The sequence below is a fragment of the Telmatherina bonti genome, assembly GCF_933228915.1.
Source record: "Telmatherina bonti genome assembly, chromosome: 22".
Taxonomy (NCBI): Eukaryota; Metazoa; Chordata; class Actinopteri; order Atheriniformes; family Telmatherinidae; genus Telmatherina; species Telmatherina bonti.
Genome location: NC_136631.1, coordinates 34,431,375 through 34,454,261, shown reverse-complemented (window position 1 = coordinate 34,454,261; position 22,887 = coordinate 34,431,375).

The window sequence follows — 22,887 nt, the reverse complement described above, 5'->3', positions numbered from 1 at the left end:
ATCTGCTTTGCTGCCCCGCCTCTCCTAAACGATATCCCCTATTAAAAGAAATAGCACAACTTTTAATCACACATGCCTCTTGAGCATCCTGACTCATTTGGGTTAAAGTTGGACAAAATTCTTAGGACAAGTTCCTCCAAATGCATGGCAAAGAAAATGACAGAAATGACCCCAAAAATGGCACCCTTTTCAAAATGGCCGACTTCCTGTTGGATTTAGCCCATATGTCCAAGAGACTTTTTTGAAGGTACTGGGAGGGTCTACAAGTTTCCCGAATCATATCCATGTCAGTCAATGTAGTGGGCGGGGCTGATTAATTAAAATATTGTAGGGGGCGCTATGGAGCCATTTACTATCTTCTCCACTATATTTTAATTTTACTCTATTAAGGGCATAACTTTCATGACTCATGGCAAGTATGGTGAAGATCAAAGGTTTCATGGCTTTGTTACAGGTACTTCCTGGTTCATGATATCAGACACTTCTTGTTGCCAAGGGGTGGGGCTAATTCATAGTCCCATTATTGCATTGTAGATTTTGTTCATCATGGGACTGGCATCAAATGTGTCGATTCCTGTGCTGATATGTTGTTTTATGTGGGAGTTTTAGCAATAAGTCATTGTTAATGAGACATAAAACTTTGAGGGCCCGCCCCTCCTAAACTAAATCTTCTATTAGAAGAAATAACACAACTTTAAATCACACATGCCTCCTGAGCATCCTGTGCAAGTTGGGTGTCAGTTGGACAATATCCCTAGGAGGAGTTGTTTAAAATGCATGGCAAAGAAATGACCCCAAAAATGGCACCTTTTTCAAAATGGCTGACTTCCTGTTGAATTTAGCCCATATGTCCAAGAGACTTTTTTGAAGGTACTGGCAGGTTCTCCAACTGTGCTGAATTTTATCCATGTCGATCAATGTAGTGGGCGGGGCTGATTGATTGAAATATTGTAGGGGGCGCTATGGAGACATGCTCCATTTATTCCATAATGTTTCAATGGGGCTTAGTTCAGGGCCTTACTGTCATCAGTCATGGCAAGTTTGGTGGCGGTCCAAGGTTCCAGGGCTTGGTCACAGGTACTTCCTTTTTCATGGCGTTGGACCGCCATTCGCCATGTCCCGTTTAGCGTAGCGACTTGAGGTTTTTATTGTGGCATCATGAAAGGGTTTGACATGTTTTGGAGGAGTCTCAAGTGTTTTGGACCATTTGCTTAGAAGCATGACCCTCAAACGTGGAAAAAACCACTTCCTGTTGTAAGTGGGCGGGGCTTAGGTCTACACCAGCAATGGTCACATCAATCTGTTCAGGACTGATCCCTTATTAATCCCTATAAGTTTTAGGGTGATCAGATCAAAATTGACAATTTTATAGTGATTTATGATGTCACGCCGCCGCATGGAACTTCGCCATGGCGTCACGGGCACGCCGTGCAGCATAGAGCAACGTCCTTTATCAGATCTCTTCACCAACATGTTTTGTGATGCCTGAGTGAATTTGGGCCATGTGGTGTCCACCAAGCCAGAGTTATGGGTGTGTGAGCAAAAAACAACACTTTTGACCTCCAGGGGGCGTGGCTATTTCATAATCAAAATATTGACATATAGAACTCTGTAGGAGGGGACTGCCATCATATCTAGCAAATTTGGTGCAGAAATGTTGCTTTATGTGGGAGTTATATCCGTTTAATTTTTCATGGCGAGACATCAAACTTTGAGGCCCCGCCCCTCGTAAACTAAGTCTCCTATTAGAGGAAATAACACAACATTGAATCACACATGCCTCCTGAACATCCTGAGCAATTTGTGGCTCAGTGGGATAAAAGCCCTAGGACGAGTTCGTTAAAATGCGAGGTGCTAAAACGCCAAAATATTGACTTTGACCTAAAATGGCCGCCTTCCTGTCAACATTTCACCATGACATTAAGAGGATTTTTTGTTTGTCCTGTCATGTAGATCATGTGTATGAATTTTCATAAAGATTAACGACATGCAGTGGCGGGGCACCTAAAATAGGTGGCGCTCTCGTTCAGTTTCGCCCAAACATTCTGGAGCACCTCAAAATATCAAATTTTTCGTATTCCCTTGGGGGGGTACGCAAAATTTGGTGAGTTTTCGAGCACGTTCAGGCCTCCAAAAAAGCACGCGAAGTGTCCGAATAAAAATAATAATAATAATTAAAACCGCAAGCGGTGATATAGGCCCTCGCACCATGGCGCCGCTCGGCATAATGCCACCGCCTCCCCTGCCAACATCCTTCCCATGCCTCTCTCAACCTAAAGTGCAGCCAGACTGCACTTCAGGCCATTTAGGCCTTATGAAGGGTCACTTCCTGTCACCAAGGGGCGGGGCTAACTTATCATCTAATTATTGACATACAGAAATGTGAAGGATATGCCTGGCATCATCTGTAGCAAATTTGGTGCAGGTTGGTTGTTTTTTGTGGGAGTTATGTCAGTTTTCCTTTTCATTGCATCACATCTGCTTTGCTGCCACGCCTCTCCTAAACGATATCCCCTATTAAAAGAAATAGCACAACTTTTAATCACACATGTCTCTTGAGCATCCTGAATCATTTGGGTTAAAGTTGGACAAAATTCTTGGGAGGAGTTGCTCAAAATGCATGGCAAAGAAAATGACAGAAATGACCCCAAAAATGGCACCTTTTTCAACATGGCCGACTTCCTGTTGGATTTAGCCCATATGTCCAAGAGACTTTTTTGAAGGTACTGGGAGGGTCTACAAGTGTCCCGAATCATATCCATGTCAGTCAATGTAGTGGGCGGGGCTGATTGATTGAAATATTGTAGGGGGCGCTATGGATCCATTTACTATCTTTTCCACTATGTTGTAATTTTACTCTATTAAGGACATAACTGTCATGACTCATGGCAAGTATGGTGAAGATCAACAATTTCATGGCTTTGTTACAGGTACTTCCTGGTTCATGATATCAGACACTTGTTGTTGCCAAGGGGTGGGGCTAGTTCAGAGTCATATTATTGCATTGTATATTTTGTTCATCATGGGACTGGCATCAAATGTGTCGATTCCTGTGCTGATATGTTGTTTTATGTGGGAGTTTTAGCAATAAGTCTTTGTTAATGAGACATAAAACTTTGAGGGCCCGCCCCTCCTAAACTAAATCTTCTATTAGAAGAAATAACACAACTTTAAATCACACATGCCTCCTGAGCATCCTGTGCAAGTTGGGTGTCAGTTGGACAATATCCCTAGGAGGAGTTGTTTAAAATGCATGGCAAAGAAATGACCCCAAAAATGGCACCTTTTTCAAAATGGCCGACTTCCTGTTGAATTTAGCCCATATGTCCAAGAGACTTTTTTGAAGGTACTGGAAGGTTCTCCAACTGTGCTGAATTTTATTCATGTCGGTCCATGTAGTGGGCGGGGCTGATTGATTGAAATTTTGTAGGGGGCGCTATGGAGACATGCTCCATTTATTCCATAATGTTTCAATGGGGCTTAGTTCAGGGCCTTACTGTCAACAGTCATGGCAAGGATGGTGGCGGTCCAAGGTTCCATGGCTTGGTCACAGGTACTTCCTGTTTCATGGCGTTGGACCGCCATTCGCCATGTCCCGTTTAGCGTAGCGACTTGAGGTTTTTATTGTGGCATCATGAAAGGGTTTGACATGTTTTGGAGGAGTCTCAAGTGTTTGGGACCATTTGCTTAGAAGCATGACCCTCAAACGTGGAAAAAACCACTTCCTGTTGTAAGTGGGCGGAGTTTAGGTCTACACCAGCAATGGTCACAGTAATCTGTTCAGGACTGATCCCTTATTAATCCCTATAAGTTTTAGGGTGATCAGATCAAAATTGACAATTTTATAGTGATTTATGATGTCACGCCGCCGCATGGAACTTTGCCATGGCGTCACGGGCACGCCGTGCAGCGTAGAGCAACGTCCTTTATCAGATCTCTTCACCAACATGTTTTGTGATGCCTGAGTGAATTTGGGCCATGTGGTGTCCACCAAGCCAGAGTTATGGGTGTGTGAGCAAAAAACAACACTTTTGACCTTCAGGGGGCGTGGCTATTTCATAATCAAAATATTGGCATATAGAACTCTGTAGGAGGGGACTGCCATCATATCTAGCAAATTTGGTGCAGAAATGTTGCTTTATGTGGGAGTTATATCCGTTTAATTTTTCATGGCGAGACATCAAACTTTGAGGCCCCGCCCCTCGTAAACTAAGTCTCCTATTAGAAGAAATAACACAACATTTAATCACACATGCCTCCTGAACATCCTGAGCAATTTGTGGCTCAGTGGGATAAAAGCTCTAGGACGAGTTCGTTAAAATGTGAGGCGCTAAAACGCCAAAATATTGACTTTGACCTAAAATGGCCGCCTTCCTGTCGACATTTCACCATGACATTAAGAGGATTTTTTGTTCGCCCTAGCATGTAGATCATGTGTATGAATTTTCATAAAGATTAACGACGTGCAGTGGCGGGGCACCTAAAATAGGTGGCGCTCTCCTTCAGTTTCGCCCAAACATTCTGGAGCACCTCAAAATATCAAATTTTTCGTATTCCCTTGGGGGGGTACGCAAAATTTGGTGAGTTTTCGAGCACGTTCAGGCCTCCAAAAAAGCACGCGAAGTGTCCGAATAAAAATAATAATAATAATAATAATAATAATAATAATAATAAACACTGCAATTACAATAGGCCTTCGCACCGCCAAGGTGCTCGGGCCTAATAATAATTAAAACCGCAAGCGGTGATATAGGCCCTCGCACCATGGCGCCGCTCGGCATAATGCCACCGCCTGCCCTGGCAACATCCTTCCCATGCCTCTCTCAACCTAAAGTGCAGCCAGACTGCACTTCAGGCCATTAAGGCCTTATGAAGGGTCACTTCCTGTCACCAAGGGGCGGGGCTAACTTATCATCTAATTATTGACATGCACAAATGTGAAGGATATGACTGGCATCATCTGTAGCAAATTTGGTGCAGGTTGGTTGTTTTTTGTGGGAGTTATGTCAGTTTTCCTTTTCACTGCATCACATCTGCTTTGCTGCCCCACCTCTCCTAAATGATATCCCCTATTAAAAGAAATAGCACAACTTTTAATCACACATGTCTCTTGAGCATCCTGACTCATTTGGATTAAAGTTAGATAAAATTCTTAGCAGGACTTCATCAAAATGCATGGCAAAGCAAATGACAGAAATGACCCCGAAAATGGCACCTTATTCAAAATGGCCGACTTCCTGTTTTATTTAGCCCATATGTCCAAGAGACTTTTTTGAAGGTACTGGGAGGGTCTACAACTGTGCCGAATCATATCCATGTCAGTCAATGCAGTGGGCGGGGCTGATTGATTGAAATATTGTAGGGGGCGCTATGGAGCCATTTACTATCTTTTCCACTATATTGTAATTTTACTCTATTAAGTACATAACTGTCATGACTCATGGCAAGTATGGTGAAGATCAACAATTTCATGGCTTTGTTACAGGTACTTCCTGGTTCATGATATCAGACACTTGTTGTTGCCAAGGGGTGGGGCTAGTTCATAGTCATATCATTGCATTTTAGATTTTGTTCATCATGGGACTGGCATCAAATGTGTCGATTCCTGTGCTGATATGTTGTTTTATGTGGGAGTTTTAGCAATAAGTCTTTGTTAATGAGACATAAAACTTTGAGGGCCCGCCCCTCCTAAACTAAATCTTCTATTAGAAGAAATAGCACAACTTTAAATCACACATGCCCCCTGAGCATCCTGTGCAAGTTGGGTGTCAGTTGGACAATATCCCTAGGAGGAGTTGTTTAAAATGCATGGCAAAGAAATGACCCCAAAAATGGCACCTTTTTCAAAATGGCCGACTTCCTGTTGGATTTAGCCCATATGTCCAAGAGACTTTTTTGAAGGTACTGGAAGGTTCTCCAACTGTGCTGAATTTTATCCATGTCGGTCCATGTAGTGGGCGGGGCTGATTGATTGAAATTTTGTAGGGGGCGCTATGGAGACATGCTCCATTTATTCCATAATGTTTCAATGGGGCTTAGTTCAGGGCCTTACTGTCATCAGTCATGGCAAGTATGGTGGCGGTCCAAGGTTCCATGGCTTGGTCACAGGTACTTCCTGTTTCATGGCGTTGGGCCGCCATTCGCCATGTCCCGTTTAGCGTAGCGACTTGAGGTTTTTATTGTGGCATCATGAAAGGGTTTGACATGTTTTGGAGGAGGCTCAAGTGTTTGGGACCATTTGCTTAGAAGCATGACCCTCAAACGTGGAAAAAACCACTTCCTGTTATAGGTGGGCGGGGCTTAGGTCTAGACCAGCAATGGTCACATTAATCTGTTCAGGACTGATCCCTTATTAATCCCTATAAGTTTTAGGGTGATCAGATCAAAATTGACAATTTTATAGTGATTTATGATGTCACGCCACCGCATGGAACTTCGCCATGGCGTCACGGGCACGCCTTGCAGCGTAGAGCAACGTCCTTTACCAGATGTCTTCACCAACATGTTTTGTGATGCCTGAGTGAATATGGGCCTTGTGGTGTCCACCAAGCCAGAGTTATGGGTGTGTGAGCAAAAAACAACACTTTTGACCTCCAGGGGGCGTGGCTATTTCATAATCAAAATATTGACATATAGAACTCTGTAGGAGGGGACTGCCATCATATCTAGCAAATTTGGTGCAGAAATGTTGCTTTATGGGGGAGTTATATCCGTTTAAGTTTTCATGGCGAGACATCAAACTTTGAGGCCCCACCCCTCGTAAACTAAGTCTCCTATTAGAAGAAATAACACAACATTTAATCACACATGCCTCCTGAACATCCTGAGCAATTTGTGGCTCAGTGGGATAAAAGCTCTAGGACGAGTTCGTTAAAATGCGAGGTGCTAAAACGCCAAAATATTGACTTTGACCTTAAATGGCCGCCTTCCTGTCGACCTTTCACCATGACATTAAGAGGATTTTTTTTTCGCCCTGTCATGTTGATCATGTGTATGAATTTTCATAAAGATTACCGACATGCAGTGGCGGGGCACCTAAAATAGGTGGCGCTCTCGTTCAGTTTCGCCCAAACATTCTGGAGCACCTCAAAATATCAAATTTTTCGTATTCCCTTGGGGGGGTACGCAAAATTTGGTGAGTTTTCGAGCACGTTCAGGCCTCCAAAAAAGCACGCGAAGTGTCCGAATAAAAATAATAATAATAATAATAATAATAATAATAATAATAAACATTGCAATTACAATAGGCCTTCGCACTGCCAAGGTGCTCGGGCCTAATAATAAACGCTGCAATTACAATAGGCCTTCGCACTGCCAAGGTGCTCGGGCCTAATAATTAAAACCGCAAGCGGTGATATAGGCCCTCGCACCATGGCGCCGCTCGGCATAATGCCACCGCCTCCCCTGCCAACATCCTTCCCATGCTTTTCTCAACCTAAAGTGCAGCCAGACTGCACTTCAGGCCATTTAGGCCTTATGAAGGGTCACTTCCTGTCACCAAGGGGCGGGGCTAATTTATAATCTAATTATTGACATGCACAAATGTGAAGAATATGACTGGCATCATCTGTAGTGAATTTGGTGCAGGTTGGTTGTTTTTTGTGGGAGTTATGTCAGTTTTCCTTTTCGTTGCATCACATCTGCTTTGCTGCCCCGCCTCTCCTAAATGATATCCCCTATTAAAAGAAATAGCACAACTTTTAATCACACATGCCTCTTGAGCATCCTAACTCATTTGGGTTAAAGTTGGACAAAATTCTTAGAAGGAACTTCTCAAAATGCATGACAAAGAAAATGACAGAAATGACCCCAAAAATGACACCTTTTTCAAAATGGCCGACTTCCTGTTTGATTTAGCCCATGTGTCCAAGAGACTTTTTTGAAGGTGCTGGAATGGTCTATTAGTGTGCTGAATTTTATCCATGTCAGTCAATGTAGTGGGCGGGGCTGATTGATTGAAATATTGTAGGGGGCGCTATGGAGCCATTTACTATCTTTTCCACTATATTATAATTTTACTCTATTAAGGACATAACTGTCATGACTCATGGCAAGTATGGTGAAGATCAAAGGTTTCATGGCTTTGTTACAGGTACTTCCTGGTTCACGATATCAGACACTTGTTGTTGCCAAGGGGTGGTGCTAGTTCATAGTCATATTATTGCATTGTATATTTTTTTCATCATGGGACTGGCATCAAATGTGGTGATTCCTGTGCTGATATGTTGTTTTATGTGGGAGTTTTATCAATAAGTCTTTGTTAATGAGACATAAAACTTTGAAGGGCCGCCCCTCCTAAACTAAATCTTCTATTAGAAGAAATAACACAACTTTAAATCACACATGCCTCCTGAGCATCCTGTGCAAGTTGGGTGTCAGTTGGACAATATCCCTAGGAGGAGTTGTTTAAAATGCATGGCAAAGAAATGACCCCAAAAATGGCACCTTTTTCAAAATGGCCGACTTCCTGTTGAATTTAGCCCATATGTCCAAGAGACTTTTTTGAAGGTACTGGAACGTTCTCCAACTGTGCTGAATTTTATCCATGTCGGTCCATGTAGTGGGCGGGGCTGATTGATTGAAATTTTGTAGGGGGCGCTATGGAGACATGCTCCATTTATTCCATAATGTTTCAATGGGGCTTAGTTCCGGGCCTCACTGTCATCAGTCATGGCAAGTATGGTGGCGGTCCAAGGTTCCATGGCTTGGTCACAGGTACTTCCTGTTTCATGGCGTTGGACCGCCATTCGCCATGTCCCGTTTAGCGTAGCGACTTGAGGTTTTTATTGTGGCATCATGAATGGGTTTGACATGTTTTGGAGGAGGCTCAAGTGTTTTGGACCATTTGCTTAGAAGCATGACCCTCAAACGTGGAAAAAACCACTTCCTGTTGTAAGTGGGCGGGGCTTAGGTCTACACCAGCAATGGTCACATTAATCTGTTCAGGACTGATCCCTTATTAATCCCTATAAGTTTTAGGGTGATCAGATCAAAATTGAGAATTTCATAGTGATTTATGATGTCACGCCGCCGCATGGAACTTCGCCATGGCGTCACGGGCACGCCGTGCAGCGTAGAGCAACGTCCTTTACCAGATCTCTTCACCAACATGTTTTGTGATGCCTGAGTGAATTTGGGCCATGTGGTGTCCACCAAGCCAGAGTTATGGGTGTGTGAGCAAAAAACAACACTTTTGACCTCCAGGGGGCGTGGCTATTTCATAATCAAAATATTGACATATAGAACTCTGTAGGAGGGGACTGCCATCATATCTAGCAAATGTGGTGCAGAAATGTTGCTTTATGTGGGAGTTATATCCGTTTAATTTTTCATGGCGAGACATCAAACTTTGAGGCCCCGCCCCTCGTAAACTAAGTCTCCTATTAGAAGAAATAACACAACATTGAATCACACATGCCTCCTGAACATCCTGAGCAATTTGTGGCTCAGTGGGATAAAAGCCCTAGGACGAGTTTGTTAAAATGCGAGGTGCTAAAACGCCAAAATATTGACTTTGACCTAAAATGGCCGCCTTCCTGTCGACATTTCACCATGACATTAAGAGGATTTTTTGTTTGTCCTGTCATGTAGATCATGTGTATGAATTTTCATAAAGATTAACGACATGCAGTGGCGGGGCACCTAAAATAGGTGGCGCTCTCGTTCAGTTTCGCCCAAACATTCTGGAGCACCTCAAAATATCAAATTTTTCGTATTCCCTTGGGGGGGTACGCAAAATTTGGTGAGTTTTCGAGCACGTTCAGGCCTCCAAAAAAGCACGCGAAGTGTCCGAATAAAAATAATAATAATAATAATAAACGCTGCAATTACAATAGGCCTTCGCACTGCCAAGGTGCTCGGGCCTAATTAAAACCGCAAGCGGTGATATAGGCCCTCGCACCATGGCGCCGCTCGGCATAATGCCACCGCCTCCCCTGCCAACATCCTTCCCATGCCTCTCTCAACCTAAAGTGCAGCCAGACTGCACTTCAGGCCATTTAGGCCTTATGAAGGGTCACTTCCTGTCACCAAGGGGCGGGGCTAATTTATAATCTAATTATTGACATGCACAAATGTGAAGAATATGACTGGCATCATCTGTAGTGAATTTGGTGTAGGTTGGTTGTTTTTTGTGGGAGTTATGTCAGTTTTCCTTTTCGTTGCATCACATCTGCTTTGCTGCCCCGCCTCTCCTAAATGATATCCCCTATTAAAAGAAATAGCACAACTTTTAATCACACATGCCTCTTGAGCATCCTAACTCATTTGGGTTAAAGTTGGAGAAAATTCTTTGGAGGACCTTCTCAAAATGCATGGCAAAGAAAATGACAGAAATGACCCCAAAAATGGCACCTTTTTCAACATGGCCGACTTCCTGTTTGATTTAGCCCATATGTCCAAGAGACTTTTTTGAAGGTACGGGAAGGGGCTACAAGTGTGCTGAATTTGATCCATGTCGATCAATGTAGTGGGCGGGGCTGATTGATTGAAATATTGGAGGGGGCGCTATGGAGCCATTTACTATCTTTTCCACTATATTGTAATTTTACTCTATTAAGGACATAACTGTCATGACTCATGGCAAGTATGGTGAAGATCAAAGGTTTCATGGCTTTGTTACAGGTACTTCCTGGTTCACGGTATCAGACACTTGTTGTTGCCAAGGGGTGGAGCTAGTTCAGAGTCATATCATTGCATTGTAGATTTTGTTTATCATGGGACTGGCATCAAATGTGTCGATTCCTGTGCTGATATGTTGTTTTATATGGGAGTTTTGGCAATAAGTCTTTGTTAATGAGACATAAAACTTTGAGGGCCCGCCCCTCCTAAACTAAATCTTCTATTAGAAGAAATAACACAACTTTAAATCACACATGCCTCCTGAGGATCCTGTGCAAGTTGGGTGTCAGTTGGACAATATCCCTAGGAGGAGTTGTTTAAAATGCATGGCAAAGAAATGACCCCAAAAATGGCACCTTTTTCAAAATGGCCGACTTCCTGTTGGATTTAGCCCATATGTCCAAGAGACTTTTTTGAAGGTACTGGCAGGTTCTCCAACTGTGCAGAATTTTATCCATGTCGGTCCATGTAGTGGGCGGGGCTGATTGATTGAAATTTTGTAGGGGGCGCTATGGAGACATGCTCCATTTATTCCATAATGTTTCAATGGGGCTTAGTTCAGGGCCTTACTGTCATCAGTCATGGCAAGTTTGGTGGCGGTCCAAGGTTCCATGGCTTGGTCACAGGTACTTCCTGTTTCATGGCGTTGGACCGCCATTCGCCATGTCCCGTTTAGCGTAGCGACTTGAGGTTTTTATTGTGGCATCATGAAAGGGTTTGACATGTTTTGGAGGAGATTCAAGTGTTTTGGACCATTTGCTTAGAAGCATGACCCTCAAACGTGGAAAAAACCACTTCCTGTTGTAAGTGGGCGGGGCTTAGGTCTAGACCAGCAATGGTCACATTAATCTGTTCAGGACTGATCCCTTATTAATCCCTATAAGTTTTAGGGTGATCAGATCAAAATTGACAATTTTATAGTGATTTATGATGTCACGCCGCCGCATGGAACTTCGCCATGGCGTCACGGGCACGCCGTGCAGCGTAGAGCAACGTCCTTTATAAGATCTCTTCACCAACATGTTTTGTGATGCCTGAGTGAATTTGGGCCATGTGGTGTCTACCAAGCCAGAGTTATGGGTGTGTGAGCAAAAAACAACACTTTTGACCTCCAGGGGGCGTGGCTATTTCATAATCAAAATATTGACATATAGAACTCTGTAGGAGGGGACTGCCATCATATCTAGCAAATTTGGTGCAGAAATGTTGCTTTATGTGGGAGTTATATCCGTTTAATTTTTCCTGGCGAGACATCAAACTTTGAGGCCCCGCCCCTCGTAAACTAAGTCTCCTATTAGAAGAAATAACACAACATTTAATCACACATGCCTCCTGAACATCCTGAGCAATTTGTGGCTCAGTGGGATAAAAGCCCTAGGACGAGTTCGTTAAAATGCGAGGCGCTAAAACGCCAAAATATTGACTTTGACCTAAAATGGCCGCCTTCCTGTCGACATTTCACCATGACATTAAGAGGATTTTTTGTTCGCCCTAGCATGTAGATCATGTGTATGAATTTTCATAAAGATTAACGACATGCAGTGGCGGGGCACCTAAAATAGGTGGCGCTCTCATTCAGTTTTGCCCAAACATTCTGGAGCACCTCAAAATATCAAATTTTTCGCATTCCCTTGGGGGGGTACGCAAAATTTGGTGAGTTTTTGAGCATGTTCAGGCCTCCAAAAAAGCAATTCATTTATTAGGAGAATAATAATAATAATAATAATTAAAACCGCAAGCGGTGATATAGGCCCTCGCACCATGGCGCCGCTCGGCATAATGCCACCGCCTCCCCTGGCAACATCCTTCCCATGCCTCTCTCAATCTAAAGTGCAGCCAAACTGCACTTCAGACCATTTAGGTTTTATGAAGGGTCACTTCCTGTCACCAAGGGGCGGGGCTAACTTATCATCTAATTATTGACATGCACAAATGTGAAGGATATGACTGGCATCATCTGTAGCAAATTTGGTGCAGGTTGGTTGTTTTTTGGGGGATTTATGTCAGTTTTTCTTTTTGTTGCATCACATCTGCTTTGCTGCCCCGCCTCTCCTAAACGATATCCCCTATTAAAAGAAATAGCACAACTTCTAATCACACATGCCTCTTGAGCATCCTGAATCATTTGGGTTAAAGTTAGTTAAAATTCTTAGGACAAGTTCTTCCAAATGCATGGCAAAGAAAATGACAGAAATGACCCCAAAAATGGCACCCTTTTCAAAATGGCCGACTTCCTGTTGGATTTAGCCCATATGTCCAAGAGACTTTTTTGAAGGTACAGGGAGGGTCTACAAGTTTCCCGAATCATAACCATGTCAGTCAATGTAGTGGGCGGGGCTAATTAATTAAAATATTTTAGGGGGCGCTATGGAGCCATTTACTATCTTCTCCACTATATTGTAATTTTACTCTATTAAGGACTTTACTGTCATAAGTCATGGCAAGTATGGTGAAGATCAAAGGTTTCATGGCTTTGTTACAGGTACTTCCTGGTTCACGATATCAGACACTTGTTGTTGCCAAGGGGTGGGGCTAATTCATAGTCCCATTATTGCATTGTAGATTTTGTTCATCATGGGACTGGCATCAAATGTGGCGATTCCTGTGCTGATATGTTGTTTTATGTGGGAGTTTTATCAATAAGTCTTTGTTAATGAGACATAAAACTTTGAAGGGCCGCCCCTCCTAAACTAAATCTTCTATTAGAAGAAATAACACAACTTTAAATCACACATGCCTCCTGAGCATCCTGTGCAAGTTGGGTGTCAGTTGGACAATATCCCTAGGAGGAGTTGTTTAAAATGCATGGCAAAGAAATGACCCCAAAAATGGCGCCTTTTTCAAAATGGCTGACTTCCTGTTGAATTTAGCCCATATGTCCAAGAGACTTTTTTGAAGGTACTGGAAGGTTCTCCAACTGTGCTGAATTTTATCCATGTCGGTCCATGTAGTGGGCGGGGCTGATTGATTGAAATTTTGTAGGGGGCGCTATAGAGACATGCTCCATGTATTCCATTATGTTTCAATGGGGCTTAGTTCAGGGCCTTACTGTCATCAGTCATGGCAAGTATGGTTGCGGTCCAAGGTTCCATGGCTTGGTCACAGGTACTTCCTGTTTCATGGCGTTGGACCGCCATTCGCCATGTCCCGTTTAGCGTAGCGACTTGAGGTTTTTATTGTGGCATCATGAAAGGGTTTGACATGTTTTGGAGGAGGCTCAAGTGTTTTGGACCATTTGCTTAGAAGCATGACCCTCAAACGTGCAAAAAAACACTTCCTGTTGTAAGTGGGCGGAGTTTAGGTCTACACCAGCAATGTCACAGTAATCTGTTCAGGACTGATCCCTTATTAATCCCTATAAGTTTTAGGGTGATCAGATCAAAATTGACAATTTTATAGTGATTTATGATGTCACGCCGCCGCATGGAACTTCGCCATGGCGTCACGGGCCCGCCGTGCAGCGCAGAGCAACGTCCTTTATAAGATCTCTTCACCAACATGTTTTGTGATGCCTGAGTTAATTTGGGCCATGTGGTGTCCACCAAGCCAGAGTTATGGGTGTGTGAGCAAAAAACAACACTTTTGACCTCCAGGGGGCGTGGCTATTTCATAATCAAAATATTGACATATAGAACTCTGTAGGAGGGGACTGCCATCATATCTAGAAAATTTGGTGCAGAAATGTTGCTTTATGTGGGAGTTATATCCGTTTAATTTTTCATGGCGAGACATCAAACTTTGAGGCCCCGCCCCTCGTAAACTAAGTCTCCTATTAGAAGAAATAACACAACATTTAATCACACATGCCTCCTGAACATCCTGAGCAATTTGTGGCTCAGTGGGATAAAAGCTCTAGGACGAGTTCGTTAAAATGCGAGGTGCTAAAACGCCAAAATATTGACTTTGACCTAAAATGGCCGCCTTCCTGTCGACATTTCACCATGACATTAAGAGGATTTTTTGTTCGCCCTAGCATGTAGATCATGTGTATGAATTTTCATAAAGATTAACGACATGCAGTGGCGGGGCACCTAAAATAGGTGGCGCCCTCATTCAGTTTCGCCCAAACATTCTGGAGCACCTCAAAATATCAAATTTTTCACATTCCCTTGGGGGGGTATGCAAAATTTGGTGAGTTTTTGAGCATGTTCAGGCCTCCAAAAAAGCAATTCATTTATTAGGAGAATAATAATAATAATAATAATAATAATAATAATAATAATAATAAACGCTGCAATTACAATAGGCCTTCGCACCGCCAAGGTGCTCGGGCCTAATTAAAACCGCAAGCGGTGATATAGGCCCTCGCACCATGGCGCCGCTCGGCATAATGCCACCGCCTCCCCTGGCAACATCCTTCCCATGCCTCTCTCAACCTAAAGTGCAGCCAGACTGCACTTCAGGCCATTTAGACCTTATGAACGGTCACTTACTGTCACCAAGGGGCGGGGCTAATTTATAATCTAATTATTGACATACAGAAATGTGAAGGATATGACTGGCATCATCTGTAGCAAATTTGGTGCAGGTTGGTTGTTTTTTGTGGGAGTTATGTCAGTTTTCCTTTTCATTGCATCACATCTGCTTTGCTGCCCCGCCTCTCCTAAATGATATCCCCTATTAAAGAAAATAGCACAACTTTTAATCACACATGCCTCTTGAGCATCCTGACTCATTTGGGTTAAAGTTGGACAAAATTCTTAGGACAAGTTCCTCCAAATGCATGGCAAAGAAAATGACAGAAATGACCCCAAAAATGGCACCTTTTTCAAAATGGCCGACTCCCTGTTGGATTTAGCCCATATGTCCAAGAGACTTTTTTGAAGGTACTGGGAGTGTCTACAAGTTTCCCGAACCATAACCACGTCAGTCAATGTAGTGGGCGGGGCTAATTAATTAAAATATTGTAGGGGGCGCTATGGAGCCATTTACTATCTTCTCCACTATATTGTAATTTTACTCTATTAAGGACTTTACTGTCATAAGTCATGGCAAGTATGGTGAAGATCAAAGGTTTCATGGCTTTGTTACAGGTACTTCCTGGTTCACGATATCAGACACTTGTTGTTGCCAAGGGGTGGGGCTAATTCATAGTCCCATTATTGCATTGTAGATTTTGTTCATCATGGGACTGGCATCAAATGTGGCGATTCCTGTGCTGATATGTTGTTTTATGTGGGAGGTTTAGCAATAAGTCTTTGTTAATAAGACATCAAACTTTGAGGGCCCGCCCCTCCTAAACTAAATCTTCTATTAGAAGAAATAACACAACTTTAAATCACACATGCCTCCTGAGCATCCTGTGCAAGTTGGGTGTCAGTTGGACAATATCCCTAGGAGGAGTTGTTTAAAATGCATGGCAAAGAAATGACCCCAAAAATGGCGCCTTTTTCAAAATGGCCGACTTCCTGTTGAATTTAGCCCATATGTCCAAGAGACTTTTTTGAAGGTACTGGAAGGTTCTCCAACTGTGCTGAATTTTATCCATGTCGGTCCATGTAGTGGGCGGGGCTGATTGATTGAAATTTTGTAGGGGGCGCTATAGAGACATGCTCCATGTATTCCATTATGTTTCAATGGGGCTTAGTTCAGGGCCTTACTGTCATCAGTCATGGCAAGTATGGTTGCGGTCCAAGGTTCCATGGCTTGGTCACAGGTACTTCCTGTTTCATGGCGTTGGACCGCCATTCGCCATGTCCCGTTTAGCGTAGCGACTTGAGGTTTTTATTGTGGCATCATGAAAGGGTTTGACATGTTTTGGAGGAGGCTCAAGTGTTTTGGACCATTTGCTTAGAAGCATGACCCTCAAACGTGCAAAAAAACACTTCCTGTTGTAAGTGGGCGGAGTTTAGGTCTACACCAGCAATGGTCACAGTAATCTGTTCAGGACTGATCCCTTATTAATCCCTATAAGTTTTAGGGTGATCAGATCGAAATTGACAATTTTATAGTGATTTATGATGTCACGCCGCCGCATGGAACTTCGCCATGGCGTCACGGGCACGCCGTGCAGCGTAGAGCAACGTCCTTTATAAGATCTCTTCACCAACATGTTTTGTGATGCCTGAGTGAATTTGGGCCATGTGGTGTCCACCAAGCCAGAGTTATGGGTGTGTGAGCAAAAAACAACACTTTTGACCTCCAGGGGGCGTGGCTATTTCATAATCAAAATATTGACATATAGAACTCTGTAGGAGGGGACTGCCATCATATCTAGCAAATTTGGTGCAGAAATGTTGCTTTATGTGGGAGTTATATCCGTTTAATTTTTCCTGGCGAGACATCAAACTTTGAGGCCCCGCCCCTCGTAAACTAAGTCTCCTATTAGAAGAAATAACACAACATTTAATCACACATGCCTCCTGAACATCCTGAGCAATTTGTGGCTCAGTGGGTTAAAAGCTCTAGGACGAGTTCGTTAAAATGCGAGGTGCTAAAACGCCAAAATATTGACTTTGACCTAAAATGGCCGCCTTCCTGTCGACATTTCACCATGACATTAAGAGGATTTTTTGTTCGCCCTAGCATGTAGATCATGTGTATGAATTTTCATAAAGATTAACGACATGCAGTGGCGGGGCACCTAAAATAGGTGGCGCTCTCATTCAGTTTCGCCCAAACATTCTGGAGCACCTCAAAATATCAAATTTTTCGCATTCCCTTGGGGGGGTACGCAAAATTTGGTGAGTTTTTGAGCATGTTCAGGCCTCCAAAAAAGCATTTCATTTATTAGGAGAATAATAATAATAATAATTAAAACCGCAAGCGGTGATATAGGCCCTCGCACCATGGCGCCGCTCGGCATAATGCCACCGCCTCCCCTGGCAACATCCTTCCCATGCCTCTCTCTCTAAAGTGCAGCCAGACTGCACTTCAGGCCATTTAGGCCTTGTGAAGGGTCACTTCCAGTCACCAAGGGGCGGGGCTAACTTATCATCTAATTATTGACATGCACAAATGTGAAGGATATGACTGGCATCATCCTTAGCAAATTTGTTGCAGGTTGGTTGTTTTTTGTGGGAGTTATGTCAGTTTTCCTTTTCATTGCATCACATCTGCTTTGCTGCCCCGCCTCTCCTAAATGATATCCCCTATTAAAAGAAATAGCACAACTTTTAATCACACATGCCTCTTGAGCATCCTGACTCATTTGGGTTAAAGTTGGACAAAATTCTTAGGAGAAGTTCCTCAAAATGCATGGCAAAGAAAATGACAGAAATGACCCCAAAAATGGCACCCTTTTCAAAATGGCCGACTTCCTGTTTGATTTAGCCCATATGTCCAAGAGACTTTTTTGAAGGTACTGGGATGGTCTACAAGTTTCCCGAATCATATCCATGTCAGTCGATGTAGTGGGCGGGGCTGATTAATTAAAATATTGTAGGGGGCGCTATGGAGCCATTTACTATCTTCTCCACTATATTTTAATTTTACTCTATTAAGGACATAACTGTCATGACTCATGGCAAGTATGGTGAAGATCAACAATTTCATGGCTTTGTTACAAGTACTTCCTGGTTCATGATATCAGACACTTGTTGTTGCCAAGGGGTGGGGCTAATTCATAGTCCCATTATTGCATTGTATATTTTGTTCATCATGGGACTGGCATCAAATGTGGCGATTCCTGTGCTGATATGTTGTTTTATGTGGGAGTTTTAGCAATAAGTCTTTGTTAATAAGACATAAAACTTTGAGGGCCCGCCCCTCCTAAAGTAAATCTTCTATTAGAAGAAATAACACAACTTTAAATCACACATGCCTCCTGAGCATCCTGTGCAAGTTGGGTGTCAGTTGGACAATATCCCTAGGAGGAGTTGTTTAAAATGCATGGCAAAGAAGTGACCCCAAAAATGGCACCTTTTTCAAAATGGCCGACTTCCTGTTGAATTTAGCCCATATGTCCAAGAGACTTTTTTGAAGGTACTGGAAGGTTCTCCAACTGTGCTGAATTTTATTCATGTCGGTCCATGTAGTGGGCGGGGCTGATTGATTGAAATTTTGTAGGGGGCGCTATGGAGACATGCTCCATTTATTCCATAATGTTTCAATGGGGCTTAGTTCAGGGCCTTACTGTCATCAGTCATGGCAAGTATGGTTGCGGTCCAAGGTTCCATGGCTTGGTCACAGGTACTTCCTGTTTCATGGCGTTGGACCGCCATTCGCCATGTCCCGTTTAGCGTAGCGACTTGAGGTTTTTATTGTGGCATCATGAAAGGGTTTGACATGTTTTGGAGGAGTCTCAAGTGTTTGGGACCATTTGCTTAGAAGCATGACCCTCAAACGTTGAAAAAACCACTTCCTGTTGTAAGTGGGCGGGGCTTAGGTCTACACCAGCAATGGTCACATTAATCTGTTCAGGACTGATCCCTTATTAATCCCTATAAGTTTTAGGGTGATCAGATCAAAATTGACAATTTTATAGTGATTTATGATGTCACGCCGCCGCATGGAACTTCGCCATGGCGTCACGGGCACGCCGTGCAGCGTAGAGCAACGTCCTTTATCAGATGTATTCACCAACATGTTTTGTGATGCCTGAGTGAATTTGGGCCATGTGGTGTCCACCAAGCCAGAGTTATGGGTGTGTGAGCAAAAAACAACACTTTTGACCTCCAGGGGGCGTGGCTATTTCATAATCAAAATATTGACATATAGAACTCTGTAGGAGGGGACTGCCATCATATCTAGCAAATTTGGTGCAGAAATGTTGCTTTATGTGGGAGTTATATCCGTTTAATTTTTCATGGCGAGACATCAAACTTTGAGGCCCCGCCCCTCGTAAACCAAGTCTCCTATTAGAAGAAATAACACAACATTTAATCACACATGTCTCCTGAACATCCTGAGCAATTTGTGGCTCAGTGGGATAAAAGCTCTAGGACGAGTTCGTTAAAATGCGAGGTGCTAAAACGCCAAAATATTGACTTTGACCTAAAATGGCCGCCTTCCTGTCGACATTTCACCATGACATTAAGAGGATTTTTTGTTCGCCCTAGCATATAGATCATGTGTATGAATTTTCATAAAGATTAACGACATGCAGTGGCGGGGCACCTAAAATAGGTGGCGCTCTCATTCAGTTTCGCCCAAACATTCTGGAGCACCTCAAAATATCAAATTTTTCGTATTCCCTTGGGGGGGTACGCAAAATTTGGTGAGTTTTCGAGCACGTTCAGGCCTCCAAAAAAGCACGCGAAGTGTCCGAATAAAAATAATAATAATAATAATAATAATAATAATAATAATAATAATAATAATAATAATAAACACTGCAATTACAATAGGCCTTCGCACCGCCAAGGTGCTCGGGCCTAATTAAAACCGCAGGCGGTGATATAGGCCCTCGCACCATGGCACCGCTCGGCATAATGCCACCGCCTCCCCTGCAAACATCCTTCCCATGCCTCTCTCAACCTAAAGTGCAGCCAGACTGCACTTCAGGCCATTTAGGCCTTATGAAGGGTCACTTCCTGTCACCAAGGGGCGGGGCTAACTTATCATCTAATTATTGACATACAGAAATGTGAAGGACATGACTGACATCATCTGTAGCAAATTTGGTGCAGGTTGGTTGTTTTTTGTGGGAGTTATGTCAGTTTTCCTTTTCATTGCATCACATCAGCTTTGCTGCCCCGCCTCTCCTAAACGATATCCCCTATTAAAAGAAATAACACAACTTTTAATCACACACGCCTCTTGAGCATCCTGACTCATTTGGGTTAAAGTTAGATAAAATTCTTAGAAGGAACTTCTCAAAATGCATGGCAAAGAAAATGACAGAAATGACCCCAAAAATGGCACCTTTTTCAAAATGGCCGACTTCCTGTTTGATTTAGCCCATATGTCCAAGAGACGTTTTTGAAGGTACTGGGAGCGTCTACAAGTTTCCCGAATCATATCCATGTCAGTCAATGTAGTGGGCGGGGCTAATTAATTAAAATATTTTATGGGGCGCTATGGAGCCATTTACTATCTTCTCCACTATATTTTAATTTTACTCTATTAAGGACATAACTGTCATAAGTCATGGCAAGTATGGTGAAGATCAACAATTTCATGGCTTTGTTACAGGTACTTCCTGGTTCACGATATCAGACACTTGTTGTTGCCAAGGGGTGGGGCTAATTCATAGTCCCATTATTGCATTGTAGATTTTGTTCATCATGGGACTGCCATCAAATGTGGCGATTCCTGTGCTGATATGTTGTTTTATGTGGGAGTTTCAGCAATAAGTCTTTGTTAATGAGACATCAAACTTTGAGGGCCTGCCCCTCCTAAACTAAATCTTCTATTTGAAGAAATAACACAACTTTAAATCACACATGCCTCCTGAGCATCCTGTGCAAGTTGGGTGTCAGTTGGACAATATCCCTAGGAGGAGTTGTTTAAAATGCATGGCAAAGAAATGACCCCAAAAATGGCACCTTTTTCAAAATGGCCGACTTCCTGTTGAATTTAGCCCATATGTCCAAGAGACTTTTTTGAAGGTACTGGAAGGTTCTCCAACTGTGCTGAATTTTATCCATGTCGGTCCATGTAGTGGGCGGGGCTGATTGATTGAAATATTGTAGGGGGCGCTATGGAGACATGCTCCATTTATTCCATAATGTTTCAATGGGGCTTAGTTCAGGGCCTTACTGTCATCAGTCATGGCAAGTATGGTGGCGGTCCAAGGTTCCATGGCTTGGTCACAGGTACTTCCTGTTTCATGGCGTTGGACCGCCATTCGCCATGTCCCGTTTAGCGTAGCGACTTGAGGTTTTTATTGTGGCATCATGAATGGGTTTGACATGTTTTGGAGGAGGCTCAAGTGTTTTGGACCATTTGCTTAGAAGCATGACCCTCAAACGTGGAAAAAAACACTTCCTGTTGTAAGTGGGCGGGGCTTAGGTCTACACCAGCAATGGACACATTAATCTGTTCAGGACTGATCCCTTATTAATCCCTATAAGTTTTAGGGTGATCAGATCAAAATTGACAATTTTATAGTGATTTATGATGTCACGCCGCCGCATGGAACTTCGCCATGGCGTCACGGGCACGCCGTGCAGCGTAGAGCAACGTCCTTTATCAGATCTCTTCACCAACATGTTTTGTGATGCCTGAGTGAATTTGGGCCATGTGGTGTCCACCAAGCCAGAGTTATGGGTGTGTGAGCAAAAAACAACACTTTTGACCTCCAGGGGGCGTGGCTATTTCATAATCAAAATATTGACATATAGAACTCTGTAGGAGGGGACTGCCATCATATCTAGCAAATTTGGTGCAGAAATGTTGCTTTATGTGGGAGTTATATCCGTTTAATTTTTCATGGCGAGACATCAAACTTTGAGGCCCCGCCCCTCGTAAACTAAGTCTCCTATTTGAAGAAATAACACAACATTGAATCACACATGCCTCCTGAACATCCTGAGCAATTTGTGGCTCAGTGGGATAAAAGCTCTAGGACGAGTTCGTTAAAATGCGAGGTGCTAAAACGCCAAAATATTGACTTTGACCTAAAATGGCCGCCTTCCTGTCGACATTTCACCATGACATTAAGAGGATTTTTTGTTTGTCCTGTCATGTAGATCATGTGTATGAATTTTCATAAAGATTAACGACATGCAGTGGCGGGGCACCTAAAATAGGTGGCGCTCTCGTTCAGTTTCGCCCAAACATTCTGGAGCACCTCAAAATATCAAATTTTTTGTATTCCCTTGGGGGGGTACGCAAAATTTGGTGAGTTTTCGAGCACGTTCAGGCCTCCAAAAAAGCACGCGAAGTGTCCGAATAAAAATAATAATAATAATAATAATAATAATAATAATAATAAACACTGCAATTACAATAGGCCTTCGCACCGCCAAGGTGCTCGGGCCTAATAATAATAATAATAATAAATAATAATAATAATAATAATAATAATAATTAAAACCGCAGGCGGTGATATAGGCCCTCGCACCATGGCGCCGCTCGGCAGAATGCCACCGCCTCCCCTGGCAACATCCTTCCCATGCCTCTCTCAACCTAAAGTGCAGCCAGACTGCACTTCAGGCCATTTAGGCCTTATGAACGGTCACTTCCTGTCACCAAGGGGCGGGGCTAACTTATCATCTAATTATTGACATGCACAAATGTGAAGGATTTGCCTGGCATCATCTGTAGCAAATTTGGTGCAGGTTGGTTGTTTTTTGTGGGAGTTATGTCTGTTTTCCTTTTCATTGCATCACATCTGCTTTGCTGCCCCGCCTCTCCTAAACGATATCCCCTATTAAAAGAAAT